The sequence below is a fragment of the Pelophylax lessonae genome (genome assembly GCF_965119305.1).
Source record: "Pelophylax lessonae genome assembly, chromosome: 5".
Classification (NCBI taxonomy): domain Eukaryota; kingdom Metazoa; phylum Chordata; class Amphibia; order Anura; family Ranidae; genus Pelophylax; species Pelophylax lessonae.
Window position 1 is genome coordinate 268,716,099 of NC_138772.1, and position 18,409 is coordinate 268,734,507.

The window sequence follows — 18,409 nt, forward strand, 5'->3', positions numbered from 1 at the left end:
AGAGAAAAAAACTGCATGTGGGTTACCACATGAAAAATTTCCTCCCCAAATTCCATATTAGACCCTTATATGAGCATTCAGTCTGGCTGGCCAGAAAGAGGGGTAAAGTGTGCACCCCCCCCCCTCCTGAACCAAACCACATTGACTCAACATGGAAGGGAATTTCCTGGAGAATCACCTTGTCCCCACATTGATGTGAACAAAGGCCTGTGCAGATAAGTGCAGATAAGTGGCAACCAACCAACCAACATATAACTACCTTTTACAGTAAAATGCAGATGGAAGAAGCTTAGCACATGTGCTAAAACCCTTTCATGTGCAGCTTACTCTAAAGGCTAGTTATAGGTTGGGGGGGTTTCCAATTATCTGCACAGCATGTTGGCTGAATTGTGTGTGGGAACGCATGGGATGTTTTCAACTGCCATTGTGCATTGCCATCCAATGTTTCTCAGTGTCTTTAAGTAGGAGTGGGCCCTTTCCAGGCAAACCTGCCCTTACTTTAATTCACTTTATCCACTGCTATATGTTCTCCAACTTGGAGATTCTTATAACTATAGAGTTAAGACCACCGTATACAGTACACACCTTAACGAGGCACTGTGGCTTTTTACATATTGTATATTTGCAAATGTGTGCAACTAAACCCCGTGTTTGACATGAACTGTTAGAGAGGAGTCATTTTTTTTTTTTTTTTTGTGCAGGCTAGCTGGTATGTTATCTGGGATTTTTGTAATGCCTCTTTGCCATTATCCTACCCCAGTGGTTGCAGGGCTCTGAAAATATAAACAGTAAAATCATTAATCATATTATCCAAAAATGTTGATTGATATCAATCATGATGTCCTGTGCCCACCACTCCACCAAAATAAATAAATCCCACCATCTGTAATATCCGCTTACTGCTCACCAGCTTCTGACAACTCTTGTAGATGGCATTTTTTCTTTATTTTGACAGGTCGTGGGCATTGAGCATCATGATTGACGTGGATCTTCATCACTTGATAATGAGATTGATGATGGATGTACAGCATGGGAATTTTTTTAATAATGTACTTCTCAAAAGCTGTCTCTGTTTTGTTTTTTTCTTATTATGTCCATATTTTTGTGAATTTAGGAAGGGATACTATGTACCTCTTCCTCATTCAAATGAGTTATCTGTTTACGCATGTCAGCGCTTAGATATTGTGAAATCTACATAATACAACACATGTTAAAGCATGCACGTGTACTGTAACTCATTACTGTGGGAAGTAATGCTAAATGCACACTGCTTAATTTACATTATCCCTTCTCTTTATGCGTATGGATGATATCACTGTATTTATTTTGATGGAAAAAGAAACTATTTTCCTAATCAATATACAGCTGGCACATGACCCAGCTCTTTTGCAGCCTGTCTACAGGGAAACATCAGTGTGAGGAGCTTCTAGTCCTCCACTGCCAGTCACATGTTAAAAAAAAAAGAAGAAAAAAAAACAGGCTTCGGAATACAGAGGAAAAATACAGAATTATATTAAATAATTACCAGCTACCAATTACAGTCTGTTTCATGCCCATCCAGCCTGTGTCTATCCATCAATCAACATGTAATCTTCCTTCTCCACTGTGTTTAACCGTTAGGTGGACATGGAGGAAAAAAGAGGGAGTGGGCAGTTATTTATCCCTGTGTAAACAGCCACATGCGTGACTCTATAGTCATGTGGGCTGCACAGATAAGAACAAGGAGGAAATGAACAGCTTAAAAGGGAACTGAAACTGGTGCATGCTCAGTATATGTGGCAATGGCTGGTCTACACAATATCAAGGCTGCAGTGGGACACAAACAAGGAGGGAGAGACACTGAACAGCAGGATCAACCAGGTTTTTTGCAGAATACAGAAAATGAATCCCATGGTGGCAGAAAGTATGGGCAGCATATAATACAGTAAATACTGTCAGTTTTTAAATTAAACTTTAATGCAATTTGTTGAAGTTACAGTAATTGTTTATAATACCTTTTAAAAGGCAAAGTAATACAGCACATGAATTCATAGCTGGTTATTACTAATATATTGATAAATACCCTGCTTTTCTTTCAATAATTGTTTTTGATTTTTTAGAAGAATAGCAAAAAAATATATATATAATCCAACAGACGATATGGCATGTACAATGGCTCAACCTTAAGTTTAAAGTTGACAGAACAAAGATAACAAGTATTGTGATCTGAACTGAGATCTAATTATATGGGGAACGAATGAAGTCTGTCTTCTCCCTGACACCCTCAGTGGGAACAAACTGTGTCATGGGGGACAGACAACATTCCAACCTAATGGAAATGAAAATATATGCCATAGGTTACCGATATATCCAGAAACCAAAATATACAGAAGGCATGTTGATGAAGTAAACAATAAAAGGTCTTAGATGTAATACATTATATGTGTACGGGTGTGTAAAGAAGGAACTGTCCAGCCAATCAAATAGGCAGAGGTCAGCTCTTCTCCCCTATGGGTAGACCAAACCCCTAATGAAGTAACTCCTATGACTAATAATCTAAATATGTTAATACTTTTTGAGCCAGTTAAGAAAGAATAGAACAGGAAAAAGAGAGAAGATCTCAGCAAGAGGGATGGGTGAAGGACAGGGTGTCCATATAAGGAAAAGAATAGGAGGCACCTAGGAGTCTTACAAGGCAAAGTATCGTGAGAGAAATCAAAAAGGATGCTGTACAGTATATAGTTCTTCCAAGGATCCCAGACTGCGTAAACTTTTTTCGTAGAAGATTAGCTTCCCTCTCCTGCAAAATAATCCAGGATATTTTTTGCTTAGCTGCTGTAAAGGATGCTGAAGGTTGTTTCCAAGCCCAGGCTACTGTAATCTTAGCCCCCCAATAAAATAAAGTGTATGAGTCTCTGTAGTGGTTTGGAACAGCTGACTGGCCTACTATTAAGTAAGGTCAGCTCGGGAGATTTTGGTAGGGTTAACCCAGTAACTTTACGCAGCAAACAAAAGATCCTATTCCAGAAGCCCTGGATTCAAGGGCATTCCCATCAAATGTGTATGAAAGATCCCAGGAGACTGCAACCTCTGAAGCATAATGAAGAGGAATCTGGGAACATTTTTGCCAGGCAGGAAGGTACTAGATACCATTGAGTTATAACCTTTGTGTTAGCCTCCATAAGGGAGCCATTTACCATTCCCTTAAAGGATTTTTGAACAAAGGGAACAAGGTCCAGTGGCAGACGGTGCATTGGGGGCACAGGGGCACCACCCCCCCCATCCATGCATCCAGCCCCCTAATCTGCATGCGGGGCGCCGGACGCATGGAGTTCAATGGGGTTTTTTTTTCTTCTGAAGCATGTGATTAGAGCCAAAGGCTCTAATAGGCTTCAGAAAAGGGTGGACCCGGGGCGCAGAGCAGTGCGCCCCGGGCTCACCCATTGTGTGACAATAGCGAATCAATATTCGCTATTGTCACACGGATCCTCCTCCTGGCCATCAGAAAGCGGGTCTGAGACCCGTTTCCTGATTGGCCGAAAGGCAAACTTTTGCCATTGGCCAAGGAGGAGGAGGAGGGAGATGTGGAAGACTGGGAAAAAGCTACCGCTGCATCAGGTAAGTGCACGCTGGTCTCTGCATGCTGTGCTAACTCTGCATTGAATGGGGGCACGCTATGCTAACTCTGCATTGAATGGGGGCATGCTGTGCTAACTCTGCATTGAATGGGGGCACGCTGTGGTAACTCTGCATTGAAAGGGGGCACGCTGTGGTAACTCTGCATTGAATGGGGGAATGCTGTGGTAACTCTGCATTGAAAGGGGGCATGCTGTGCTAACTCTGCATTGAAAGGGGGCACGCTGTGGTAACTCTGCATTGAAAGGGGGCACGCTGTGCTAACTCTGCATTGAATGTGGGCAAGCTGTGGTAACTCTGCATTGAATGGGGGCACGCTGTGGTAACTCTGCATTGAATGGGGGCACACTGTGGTAACTCTGCATTGAATGGGGGCACGCTGTGGTAACTCTGCATTGAAAGGGGGCATGCTGTGCTAAGTCTGCATTGAAAGGGGGCACGCTGTGCTAACTCTGCATTGAAAGGGGGCATGCTGTGCTAAGTCTGCATTGAAAGGGGGCACGCTGTGGTAATTCTGCATTGAAAGGGGGCACGCTGTGGTAACTCTGCATTAAATGTGGGCACACTGTGGTAACTCTGCATTGAATGGGGGCATGCTGGGGTAACTCTGCATTGAATGGGGGCATGCTGTGGTAACTCTGCATTGAATGGGGGCACGCTGTGATCACTCTGCATTGAAAGGGGGCATGCTGTGGTCACTCTGCCTTGAATGGGGGCACACTATACTTTGATTACTGAAGGCCCCTTTCACACTTTTGTGACCTCAAAGTCATGCAATTGTTTGCCGCATTTTTTGGCGCAAAGCAATGCCTATTAGATTTTTCTGTTTGCGCCCCCCCAAAAAAATTTTGAGCACCAGCCGCCACTGATCAGGTCTCTGCCTGCCAACCGATCTCCAAGTCCCACTCCCAGCTCAACGCATACGGGGGTTTGTCCAAGTTCTCCGTCAGTGAGGCAAAGATCAAAAAAATGCCGCCTCACTGATCCATAGCTTCAGAACACCATTTTTCATAAGCAGTAACTCTTGGGGAACAGATTTTGAATCCCACATAGATAGAAGAAGGTTTGATCCACCAAAGGATAAAGGGATCATAGGTGAGTGGGGTCTGTGTGACCCACCTGTATCTGGTAAGAGGCAAAGATTAACATTTTTATGCACTGGAGCACCAAGCAATATTATTCACTACCTTGCACAAACTTTTTTGGATCACGACTTTAACCATTTGAGCACCTTAAGAAAGCACCTTATTTGAACATTAACAATATTTCCTGTTCAAGAAAATATTTAATTCAATTTATTTATTCTTTTTTCTGCTTATGCGATTCATTTATTCACATACGTTTTTAAAATTGGAATTTTAAAGTGATCACTAGCACTTTTTTTGGTCTTTATTGCACTTTCTAGCACTTTATATATTAATTAATATTTTTTGCACAATATACTCTGTGACACCAGCACTTTATAAATAAGCTTATGATGGTATATATGATTATTGGTTGTAAATTTTAACCTACATATATTTTTTAACACTTTTTTAAGAATAAGTTATTCCTTGTCATACAATTAATTTTTGTCACAGTTACACATCAGATATTGCACTTTATTCATTTTTAGAATATTAATATTATTCTGGTGCACCACCATTATTAATTCTATATTCAGGGATACCTTTTTAACATTTGTTACATAGATAGAAGAAAATGGCGAATTTGATGTAAGGGAAATCATTTGGATGCAGGCATATCCAATATACTGATACAGTGGATAGCCGACAGAGGTCCTGAGGAGGAAAGGAGATGACCGATCCTATATAGGCCTTATTTGTCCACCACTAAAACGCCTAAATATCAAGACCCGGGGGAAAAAGGGGGTTATGAAAGAGATGTACTAAAGGTTTGAATCCAGAAACCAGGTAAGAAGATTTATGTAAGGAATCATATAAGGCCATTGAATTAGAGAGGGTGGGGGAGAGGATTGGGGGCCTGTCTTTAGCAGGGACCCGTACCAAATAATCAATAGTATTTCCTGGAACTGCCTGTCTCTATATCCACCCAATCTGGTTTCCCTCCCCTGGGAGTAAAAAACAGAAAGCTGAGCTAATTGGGCTGCTTGAAAATATTTCCAAAGTTTCGGAACCCCTAGACCACCTTAAGTACGTCTTCTCTATAAGATACTCTTCTGGCATCGATAGTCTTTTTTACCCCAAATAAATCGCGTTATCTTAGATTGAAAACGCTGAAGATGGGATTTTGGGAAGGGAAGGGGGAGCGCCCTAAACAAGTATAGGATCCTTGGGAGTATGGACATTTTTACAGAGTGCACCCTGCCCAGCCAGGACAGGTCTCCTTGCCCCCTGGTCTAGACCGGCTGCTAAGCTGATGCCCAAGTAAGGGATGTGTGTGGAGCTCGAAGGGAATGCGAAATGTCGTTGAAGCCTCTTAACCAGAGTGCTGGGTATTGTAAAGTTCAACGCGACCAATTTGGTCATATTTACTCAAAGTCCTGAGACCCTTCCAAACTCCTCCAAGAAATTAAAAATATTTGGAGAGGATATAAGCGGGGAAGTGATAAATAGGAGCAGATCATGTACAAACAAAGCACATTTATGAATGTGAGAGCCACACTTCACCCTGTGTATATCAGGGTGGTTCCTAATTGCAATAGCCAGGGTTTCAAATGCGATGGCGAAAATTCCTTCTAGTTCCTTTAAAAACATGGAAGGGATCTGAGTAGCAGCCCTGAAGTTTGACCTGAGCTCTTGGGTTCAAATATAAGGCCTTTTAAAATTTGCAAGAACTGCGGTCCAAATCCCCACCTGCGAAGGACTTCGAACAAGTATGACCATTCAACCATATTAAAGGCTTTCTGTTGGTCCACTGATAATAAATACTCTTCCTGGTGAGCGCCCCCCATCCAATTGCATCCGCAAGAGCGAAATTATATCCACAGCTCTATGTATTTGGTCCGGGCCTTGTCTTCTCAGAATGAAGCCCACCTGGTCTATATGGATGTAGCCTCCTATAAATGTAGATAGTCTATTGGCCAAGATTTTGGTCAAAATTTATATGTCATTGTTGATCAAGGATATAGGCCTATAATTGCACACATCTAAGTGGTCTTTACCCGGTTTGAGGATGACCGATATATATGCTTGATTGGCTATATCATCCAAACTGGATCCCTCCCAAAGACTGTTAAAAAATCACGTTAAATAAGGGGTGAGAATATGGGCAAAAGTTTTATAATAACAGCAAGAAAACCTGTCAGGACATGGATCAGATCCTTTTTAAGGTTCTTGATAACTTCCAGAACTTCTGAAACTGTTATAGGTTTTTCAAGATTTAGTCTATGCTCTTTTTTCAGTTTGGGTAGTGTGATCTCATCCAAAAACTCAGATAGTAAGTGGGGGTGAGGTCCCCCATCTGCCTTATATAATTTAGCATAGAAATCATCTAAAGTATCCATGATCCGTTGAGGATTCTGTGTGAGCATCCCTGCTGAATCGCAAACTTTGGGGGATGAGAAGGAGCGAGGCTTAGGAGATAACTTAGCAACCAGTTTGGGGCCTATTCCATACTTATAAAGATAGAACCAGGCGTTCATCCACTGGAGGTGTTTTTCTGCTTGGGTGGTCAAGGCAAGGTTCAGGGAAACCTGACTGGATTCTAATAAGGCTCGCGGCTTAGGGGTAAAGGATTAGTCATATGATTTTTTGAGAGTTTGTTAAACTCTCATCCTATTTGTTCTATATCTGCCTGCCGCTCCTGCTTAAGCTTAATGGAGAGTTGGATAATCTTACCCCTGATCGCAGCCTTATGAGAAGCTCATAGAGTTGAGGAAGAAGTTTCCCTATTTTCATTGACTCTAAAATATTCCCTGATGTCTTTTTCTATCATGGTACAGTGGACCGGGTTGTTTAACAGGGATTCGTTCAAGTGCCAATGGAACTGGCTGTCAGTCAGTCAGAGAAAATAATATTCGTGCTAAAGGTGAACAATGGTGATGAAGCAGCGACTTCAAGTGTGACCACACCCTCTGACAAAAATAAAATATATAAGTCGCGCTTAGTAACAATGAACTAATGATTGTCCAAAGAAACCAGTTACTGAGGTCCTAATATTGCTGTGAATAATGTGTATCAACAAATCACATTCAATAGTTGAATGTGATGTACTGATATTGATCATGACCATTGAGTGAGCAGATAACAGGGAGTCCCTGATAAGCAATTTGGAGACAGAGGAGATTGTCGAGGCCATCGTGTATATATATGATCTACTCTTGCTAGGGTTGAGTGGTGGGCAGGGAAATTAGTGTAATCCTTCGCTGTAGGGTAAATTCCCTCCATATATCCACCAACCCATAAGAGAGTAGAAGCTTGGCTATCTTTAAACTTTGTTTAGGGGGTGTAGTAAACGAGATTGACCATTCCCAGATTTATCCAACATGTGGTTGCAATGCAACATTGGAGTCTCCTCCCATAATTAGAGTGTCCATAAAATGAGGGGACAAAGAAGTTAACATAGATTTGAAAAAGGTGGCTTGTCCATGATTTGGGGCATAGTATGAGACAAACATGTACAGGACCCCCTCTAGGGACCCTGCAATGAGAATGTATCTGCCCTCCGGGTCTCTGATTTCTTGCTGAGGGGAACACGCAATGTTTTTGGAGAAAAAGATCCCCACTTCTTTAGTCTTGTCTGAAGCATTAGCTAAGTAGAAATTGGGGAATTTAGAATGCAAAAATGTTAGGGCTATATTGTTTGGGGAAATGGGTTTCCTGTAAAAGAAGGACTTCAAGACGCTTAGAATGGGAGTGTTGGAAATATTTGTGGCATTTCAGTGGTGAATTGAAGCCCTGCATGTTATGTGAGGCTACTCTGATAGGTGCTGAGTGTCCTTTAGTTGAGGCGATGGATCAGACATAATAGAACATGCATCACTGAGTAGAGACCTACCTGCCTCCTTAAAACCTCTATTGAGGACCACCAGGGTGAGGAAGACCGTGAGATACCGGCCTTGGGTATAACACTTGTGAAGCCTCCTTGGCGCCTGATAAAAAAGAAAAAAAGTGAAATGAGAAGAAAAGAAAGAGAGAGAACAAACAAGAAGAGAGAACCGAGGTCACGGGTAAAAACTACCATTGACCCCCCTAGGACCCAGGAGATAGAAGTCGTAAACCCAGCACCCATTCCAACATTTAACAATGAAGATGTCTGCCCTAAGAGCAGACCTACATCCATCCCCAAGTGCTCCCACATTTAGCACCTAGAGGCAGAGAGAGGCACATACAGTAGCATCTGCTCCAGCCCCATCAACCCCCTGATGTAATTAAAAATGGAAAATATTGGAGGGCCCATCTGTAATGGAGTGACCTGTAGTTGAGAACCCATTACTCCCAGACACCCCCCTAAGGGTTTCTAGAGCCAGTGGGAAGTCAAGAGGAAAGAGGTACCCCAAAATAATGATACAAAACCCCCCACCCCCCAGGGCAGGGCATCAATAAAGCAAAGCATTTTCTCCATGCCTAAGGGGAAAACTTGTAAGGATGGTGTAGCAAGAGCCCAAATAAACATGTGCAAATGTAAAATCTTAACCAATTCAAATCCCCATCCGGAAGGGTCCAGAGACTGACGACGGAGGCCAGACTTCACCCCACGCCCCAGTCATGGGACCTCCCAGGCAAGCAGAGGACTAGGTCTTCAAAGGACCAAAAAATTACAAAGTATGGAACAGAGACTGACATTAAACCAGTGAACCGTTGCTTCTCTGCAGTATAATGACCAATGTATGATCTAATAACACCATAAAAAAGAGTCTTTCAAACCAAAAAAGGATTGGAGCCCCTAAATACCAAACTCAGGGGAAAATGTTTGAGAAAAAATAGGCAAAAGATAGGAAGTATTGGAGGTCATGGTGGGTGCGAGTCCTTAGAACTTTTGGATTCTTGTTTTCGCCAGATCAAATTAATATGGCTCTCTGGTGAGGGCCATTTGGCAGAAACAACATTCTTGTGGCTTGAGGTTGAGGACGATTCCAAGGAGATAAGGTTGAGCTGGACCAGCAGACGTTCCCTATCATGGAAAGTAGAGAAGCTGTGTGTTTTTTTTTCTGTATGAAAAGGAAAGACAAAAAGGAAAAGACCACCAATACTTGATAGATTGTTGGGATAACACCTGGAGAAGGGGTTTCAGTGATCTACCTCCATTGTATGGTGAAAGGCGATAAGTCCGCAAAGACCTGGACTGGGTGACCATGTATGGAAAGTTGATTGCTATTTCTTGAAAAATGCATAAATTCCTCCTTCACCCCATAAAAGTGTGGTTTTACCACTATGTCCCTGGCCATCAGAACGGGGGGTGGGGGGGGGGGTGGAGCCTCTATGAGCTCTGTCCAACTCCAAGCGATGGACCGGGATGTCCAGAATAATTTCTTTAATGAAGAAGGCACAAACTGCTCCTTAAATTTCTGTAATTGTTTCAGGTAGCCCCCTAATCCAAAAATTATTGCTCCTGGATCGATTTTCAAGACCATCAATTTTGGAGAGGGCCATGTCTAATTGATCTTGAAAATCTTGTATATCTTGATCTTGTAAATCTTGTATTGGTTATTCTTGGAGACTGTCTGTTCCACTTTTTGTTCAATGGCCTCAATCCTGGTGCCTAGGTTTTGTAGTTCAACTTGAATGGTGGAGGTAATTTGGTCCACCATTTAGGCCAGACCTCTGGAGAGCAATTTAGAAAAGGTATTCATCATAATGTGAAAGTACATCGGGTTAGCAGGAGAATAGGGACCTTGTATGTCTGACATGGCTGGACTAGCAACTGTGTCTCTCACTGGGGAAAGTTATCAGCTCATCCAGCGTTCTTTCTAGTAGGGAGACTGTGGATGCTGATGATAGTAGTTGAGGGAGAAGATTACTCACGTCGTTATGCCCAGGAGGTGGATTGGCTTGTGGGTTCCCCTGCACCTGCCTCAATATCTTCCTCTTCTTCTCCCTCCTCGTGTTGAGCTCTGGGCGCCATCTTGGCAGCTTCTGGGCCAGGGTTGCCGAATTCGGGTTGCCGGGACAGGTCTCTGCTGACCGGGCGCATGGGACTGTTCCTTGGCAGCTCTGCTGTCAAACGAGCCCCGGGGGGAGAGGTCAGCGATCAGGTTGTTAGCTGATGCAGGGCTGAAAAGGCCAGAGTGGGCCAGAGTTCCAAGCTTAGGTGTCCATCTCATAAGTCCCGTGCATGCGCCTCCTACTGTCCTTTTCTTATAACATTTAGCATTATTTTAGATTATCCCCTGTCCACCAGTGTTTCTGTACTCCATGTCTGATTTTAGTTTTACTTCTTAGTTACACCTGATCCTTTTTTTGGGCTATGTGCTCATATAAGGTTGGATCAGACTTTGTTTTAAAACTATGCTAAGACTTAAGGCCCTTTTAAACTGATGTGTTTGTATCTGTGGAGGTCCTTAAAAGCATCCCAAAAATGCACCTCCTATTAAAATCAATGGGAAGCACATGAAAAATGCATTAAAAATGCAAAGCAGTTGCATTTTTTTGGTGTGCTTTTTGAATCACATGTCCATGTTTTGCAGGTTGCATGCTGAGAGTCGGGCAACCAGAAAATGCACCACAAATGCATTAAAAACATGTTAAAAACACTATATGCATTTCTCCAAAGGTGTGAATGGACCCTAAGGCTGTTTGCTGAAACATGTAAGCTTCTTTTGCTGTAATTTTATCGCTTGTGCTAATAAAAGGTATGGTTTAGCAAGGGGTAGGCACAACGTTCTTATCTTCCCCTCCGTAAAGGCCTAAATTCTTGGATCCTTGCACAGGCATAAATTAGTCCATTCACCACTAATTTATAGTGACAGCGGAACCCAAGTCCTCCGTAATCTCACCCCACCCACATAAACCTTTCTGAGGGCTGAAACGTACCCCTTGAAGCCTGTCCTGGAAGCCTTCCCTAAGGTACTTGCATCATTAATCAGGAGCCAATGGTGTGGTGAAAAAACTCCTTAGATTCCCAGAGTCTGTGCTTATCCCAAATCCAGACAAATATTCATGATTATCCTCTGCTGCAGGTGCAGCTGCCACAGAATGATCCAGCATGTGGCCATGTCCCATATCAGGTAGTTGTCAGGCAGCTTGTATTACCACTGAATTTTGCTCAGGCGAAAGTTTGCTGGGTATGACTGCTTGAAGTGTCCTCACACTCTTCTGGCCTGCAACAGGATATAATGGAAGGCAGAGTCCATGGATTTGTGCCAGGAAAGGCACGTGGGGGAAATTCCCTGTCAATAGGGTGTATAGAAGGTTGGTGCCAGTGCATAGAATAAAATATGCCTCCCTTTAAAAAATTATTCCTAAAACAATAAACCCAAAACCCAAACCTAAAGACTATAAACCAAAACTTTACATTTCACAATAATGTAGCAATATGTAGCAATGTACAGTACAGTAAATGCAGAGGGGTACATTATATAGCACTGTATAGCTCTGTACAGTATCTCACAAAAGTGAGTACACCCCTCACATTCTTATAAAAATTTTATTATATCTTTTCATGTGACAACACTGAAGAAATAAAACTTTGCTACAATGTGTACAGCTTGAATAACAGTGTAAATCTGATATCCCCTCAAAATAACTCAACACACAGCCATTAATGTCTAAACCACTGGCAACAAAAGTGAGTACACCCCAAGACCCTGAAACTGAGCTGCAGCATGGTGGCCAAGATCATACAGTTGTTTAACAGGACAGGTTCCACTCAGAACAGGCCTCGCCATGGTCAACCAAAGAAGTTGAGTGCACGTGCTCAGCGTCATATCTGGAGGATGTCTTTGGGAAATAGACATATGAGTGCTGCCAGCATTGCTGCAGAGTTTGAAGGGGTGGGGTTCAGCCTGTCAGTGCTCAGACCATATGCCGCACACTGCATCAAATTGCTCTGCATGGCTGTTGTCCCAAAAGAAATCCCCTTAAAAAGATGATGCACAAGAAAGCCCGCAAACAGTTTGCTGAAGACATGCAGACTAAGGATGTGGATTACTGGAACCATGTCCTGTGGTCTGATGAGACCAAAATAAACATATTTGGTTAAGATGGTGTCAAGCGTGTGTGGCAGCAACCAGGTGAGGAGTACGAAGATAAGTTTATCTAGCCTACAGTCAAGCATGGTGGTGGGAGCGTCATGTTCTGGGGCTGCATGAGTGCTCCTGGCCCTGGGAAGCTACAGTTCATTGAGGGAACCAGGAATGTCAACATGCACTGTGACATACTGAAGCAGAGCATGATCCCCTCCCTTCAGAGACTGAGCCGCAGAGCAGTATTTCATCATGATAACGACCCCAAACACACCTCCAAGACGACCACTGCCTTGCTAAAGAATCTGAGGGTAAAAGTAATGGACTGGCCAAGCATGTCTCCAGACCTAAACCCTATTGACCATCTGTGGGGCATCCTGAAACGGAAGGTGGAAGAATGCAAGGTCTCTAACATCCACCAGCTCCGTGATGTTATCGTGGAGAAGTGGAAGAGGACTCCAGTGGCAACCTGTGAAGCTCTGGTGAACTCCATGCCCGAGAGGGTTAAGGCAGTGCTGGAAAATAACGGTGGCCACACAAAATATTGACACTTTGGGCCCAATTTGGACATTGTAATTTGGGGGTGTACTCACTTTTGTTGCCAGCAGTTTAGACATTAATGGCTGTGTGTTGAGTTATTTTGAGGGGTCAGCAAATTTACACTGTTATACAAGCTGTACACTCACTACTTTACATTGTAGCAAAGTGTAATTTCTTCAGTGTTGTCACAAGAAAAGATATAATAAAATATTTACAAAAATGTGAGGGGTGTACTCACTTTAGTGAGATACTGTATGTGGTGCTCTATAGCACTGTATACCAGTAACGATCTCTACTTGAAAATGCTCTGTCAGCTGTCACTATTTAATCCACCTCTAACACACACTAACGAAAGGTTGATGGAAAAACCTGACTTTTATAGGAAGGGGCTAGAACATTAGAAGACTCTCATTATTTGCTCTTCTATGCCATCTAACTGCAGGTAAAGGCAAGAAAATACATGGCTTGTAATTGTTTGCTATGTTGGAGAATGATCTGATTAGTTTACCATTTTCCCAAATTTTGACCAACTAGAGACTGGGCCAAACTCACGGTTGACCCAAACTTGAAGCTTATCCCTACTAGCCACTATCCTAGAGTCTGAAATATTTGTACTGCAAACTTAACAGTTTGGTTGAGGGTAATGATTTCCCTAGTAGGGTCCTTTCCTAACCAAGAACCATCCAAAGCAGATATATGACTGCTATGGCTACAACATTCAGCTCAATGATAAAGAAAAACAGAGTATCTGCATGACAAGCAGGAAAATAACATTTTAAGCAATGGAAGCTTACATATATCTTTCATGATATGTGAATAATATGGTAATGGCAATTACATATACAGTGTTTGGTGGCTAGAAATCACCATGGGAATGGCAGGCAAGATGTATTAACTATAATAAATTAAATAAACTTACTGACTTGATAACCTTAATAAATAAAAACACCGGACATCGCTTGGATATAAAAAGGCCGCGGTTGCTTTAATTAATGACTTAACATACATAAATAAAAACTTCAGACTTTATTTACATTTTAAACTTCCGATCACATAAACAACAACCTAGCCACACGGCTCAGGTTGACAAACATGACTTAAACTTTTGTAGCCATTATCCACTTTACTTAAAATACTACTTTGACTTAACTTTCGTCCACCTAAGCAACCAATGCTAAGGCGACCGTGTGAGCCAAATAACTAATAGCAGGCCGCAACGACCTAAAAGGGGGGGAGGGTGGGGGATCTTGAAAGCGTAGGTCTTGAGGTGAAAATGTGACCCGGAGCCCCGCGGCCACCTGTTTAAATAGTCCCACTAGGGCTAGAAAAAACTGGTTTCTTGACAAAAGAGCGGGCTATTTGAGCGGGAGACACACTCCACGCGCAAAACTGCCCAGAAACAGCTGATAAAGAGCAGGAAAGACCCCTACAGTTCAAAAAACTGCCTAGATACTGACTCAGTTTCAGGCGGGAAAACCAAAGCTCCTGACCTGGGTCAAAAGTTCACCTGCTCACAGTGCCCTATACCTGACAGACTGAATTACCCAGACCTACACCTAAGCTAACCTCAGAACCTAATGTTAGAACCCTGTCTCTTTTCCCTTACCGCCATCCCATAAAGAAAAGGGGACTAATAAAGCACCCCATTTCTTTTTATTCCTGGGGACACTTACAACCTTTCCTCCCTGCACATGAAAACAAACACACACATACACACAATTAATATATAAACACTTCAGAAAAATGTGATGATGAAACACGGACTAACTACTCATATTTAAGACAAAGGTAAGCTAAAGGTGTAACAAAATGTGTTACTGATGTACAGTAGCTTGGTTGTAATTCTTTCAAAAGTTCTGCTTGCTATTTTTATGGTTGAAGCTACTATATACTGTATATATATAGTAAGAATAACTTAATTGTTCTTGATGGAATGACATGCTACTGAAGAAAATCAAGCATTGTTTCATCATAAAATAAGGTCAACTTTACAAAGGTCCAGAGTTTGTGTTTTGTATTTGGTTTGTGATATTTCTTTCACACAAAGACAATGGCTTTGCTGCTACATAATGTATACCAGTATAATTAGGAGTGGGCAAATGTTCTGATATGACTTGGCTTGCACAGTATGATTTCTTATTAGACGAATACAGAAAAAAAATGTGCCTGATCAAGCAACACGGTGATTATGCGTGGAGAGTTTGAGAAGCTGTACTCATGCCCTTTAATGCTACACCGTATCACTCATTGTAAATGGATACCTCTTAGCTAAATTGTATTGATTGATGACTCACAGAACAAACTGAAGTATTCATTTAACTGTACATTCCTGGTATTAGATCACCCATGTAAAATTATAAATACATTTTTATTCTTTGTAGATTTTTTTCCCTTCTGATTCTTCTGATAGTACTATATTACTTGTCACTAAAGAAACATTTTCATTGATTCTATTTTAAAATATATTTTAAAAATGTGGAATAACGTCTTGAAAGTAATAAAACCCTGTAATTCCCAAAATAAAAATAGATACATTTTAACTACCTGAAGACTGACATGTTGAACCCCCTTCCTGTCCAGGCCATTTTCAAGTTTGCAGTACTGTAATACTTTGAATGACAATTACTCATTCACGCAATACTGTTTCCAAAATAATTTTAAATCACTTTTTTTTTTTTTTTTTTTTTTTTACTTTTTACTATATTAGGCAAAAAAGACTGACATTTTTGAAAAAAAAAATATTTTTCACAGTTTCTGTTATAAAAATGTGAAAATAAATATTCTTTCATCTTCATAAATTTAGGACAAATGTAAAAACAGCTAAACATACATGCACTATAGTTCAATGTCCCAAGGGCAGAGTCACTGAAATCTCAGAATGTCACTATATTCTGTATCCAAAAATGTTTCACAAAAGAGTTAATAGCACATAAAGCCCCTTGAGAGAAAAACAAATTGTGGTGACCACCACCAGGGAAGGGGTTAAGAAAATGTGGTGTGCACAATGCCACACAGCTCCATGACCAGCGGGATACTGACAGCTGTGAAAACATAAAAAGAGACAGAGCGCATCGGCTCCTAGTGCAACACAGTTTATTGAACAAAGATAAAAAAGATAAAACACAATGCACACACAAGGATATGTAGTAACGAACGTCCATATCTGGCTGTTATCAGTCACCCATGGCCGGAACTCCAGGCAGGATCAGCAAGGGGCTATTAGTAGATGAAATAGAGTCTCAGCGTGCAGCCACCAACAAACTACACACAAGCCACTTCTCCACAATGGATGTCCTCTGGCAATGGCATGGGCCTGCCTATGCGGTCATGTGACTCCAGGTAACACCAGCTGACAAGTAACGCTCCTGGTTCTTCTTTGGGTCCTGAAGAAAGAGGCCATGACCTCTGAGACGCGTTGTCTTGGCCACCAGTAGTGTTCCTTGTTAGCTGGTGCTGCATGGAATTACACCCAAAAACACTTTCTGCTATTTCCTGCGAATATGGAGATATCACATACACTATCTCACAAAAGTGAGTACACCCCTCACATTTTTGTAAATATTTTATTATATCTTTTCATATTAAAATACTGAAGAAATTACACTTTGCTACAATGTAAAGTAGTGAGTGTACAGCTTGTATAACTGTAAATTTGCTGTCCCCTCAAAATAACTCAACACACAGCCATTAATGTCTAAACCGTTGGCAACAAAAGTGAGTACACCCCCAAGTAAAAAAAGGGCCATATTGGGCCCAATGAGCCATTTTCCCTCCCCAGTGTCATGTGAATCGTTAGCGTTACAAGGTCTCAGGTGTGAATGGGGAGAAGGTGTAATAAATTTGGTGTTATGGCTCTCACTCTCTCATTCTGGTTACTGGAAGTTCAACATGGCACCTCATGGCAAATAACTCACTAAGGATCTGAAAAAAAGAATTGTTGCTCTACATAAAGATGGCCTAGGTTATAAGAAGATTGCCAAGACCCTGAAACTGAGCTGCAGCATGGTGGCCAAGACCATATAGCAGTTTAACAGGATAGGTTACACTTAGAACAGGCCTTACCATGGTCGATCAAAGAAGTTGAGAGCACATGCTCAACGTCATATCCAGAGGTTGTCTTTGGGAAATAGACGTATGAGTGCTGCCAGCATTGCTGCAGAGGTTGAAGGGGTGGGGGGTCAGCCTGTCAATGCTCAGACCATATGCCCCACACTGTATCAAATTGGTCTGCATGGTTGTCGTCCCAGAAGGAAGCCTCTTCTAAAGATGATGCACAAGTAAGCTCGCAAACAGTTTGCTGAAGACAAGCAGACTAAGGATATGGATTACTGGAACCATGTCCTGTTTTCTGAAGAGACTATGTCCTCATTGTATGTTGCAATTAGGAGGGACATTGCTGAACCCGTGCCCTCTCCACCAGTCCAGAATACCTCTGGCACCTCAATCTGGGAGGTGAATGGGGTCCTGCCAAGCCCTAGAGTGGACCTTTAGGCAGGCTCAAAATTAACTGCTCCTCTCTCCAGTGCCAAGCAGCCAGATACATGGGGTCTCCATAACATGGGTTCAGTCTCAGTTACTTTTGGGGGAACCAACCACTAGGGAGGTAGCCAGGCCACAGATCCCCTCGCAACCAGATGACCTGTCACCTTCGCTAGGTATCACTCTTCATAACCAGCTGCTATACACATCCCACCAGTTCCTCAATACCCATGGAGACTTTTTGAAGCAGGTAATTGGGTGCCTGCACATTTATTACTATTAATATTTGATCATTTATATGTTATTTATTGTGTGTGGGTTACACAGACTGAAATTGGTATTTAAGTTGCTGATTGATGTCCTTGTTTTGTTTCTTTTAACAAGTGCTAGAGAAATATCACACATTTTTTCTATGCTGAACTAGTTTATATATTTATTAAGTTACTAATTGAAACTTTCACCACTTTAACCCTACATACAGACTACCCCTATGACACAATCTCATCCCTGTCCTGCCCTAACCTATCCAGTTCTGTCTGGCCTCCCCTTACTACATGCAGATTTAGGCCTTGACTGCTACAGCATTGGCAACAAGATGACACCAGAAGTCTCAAAATAAGTAGCCACACTCTTGAGTATCTGTGATGTAAGACTAGTAAGTCTCAGCAAGACTTCACCCAGTATAAATCT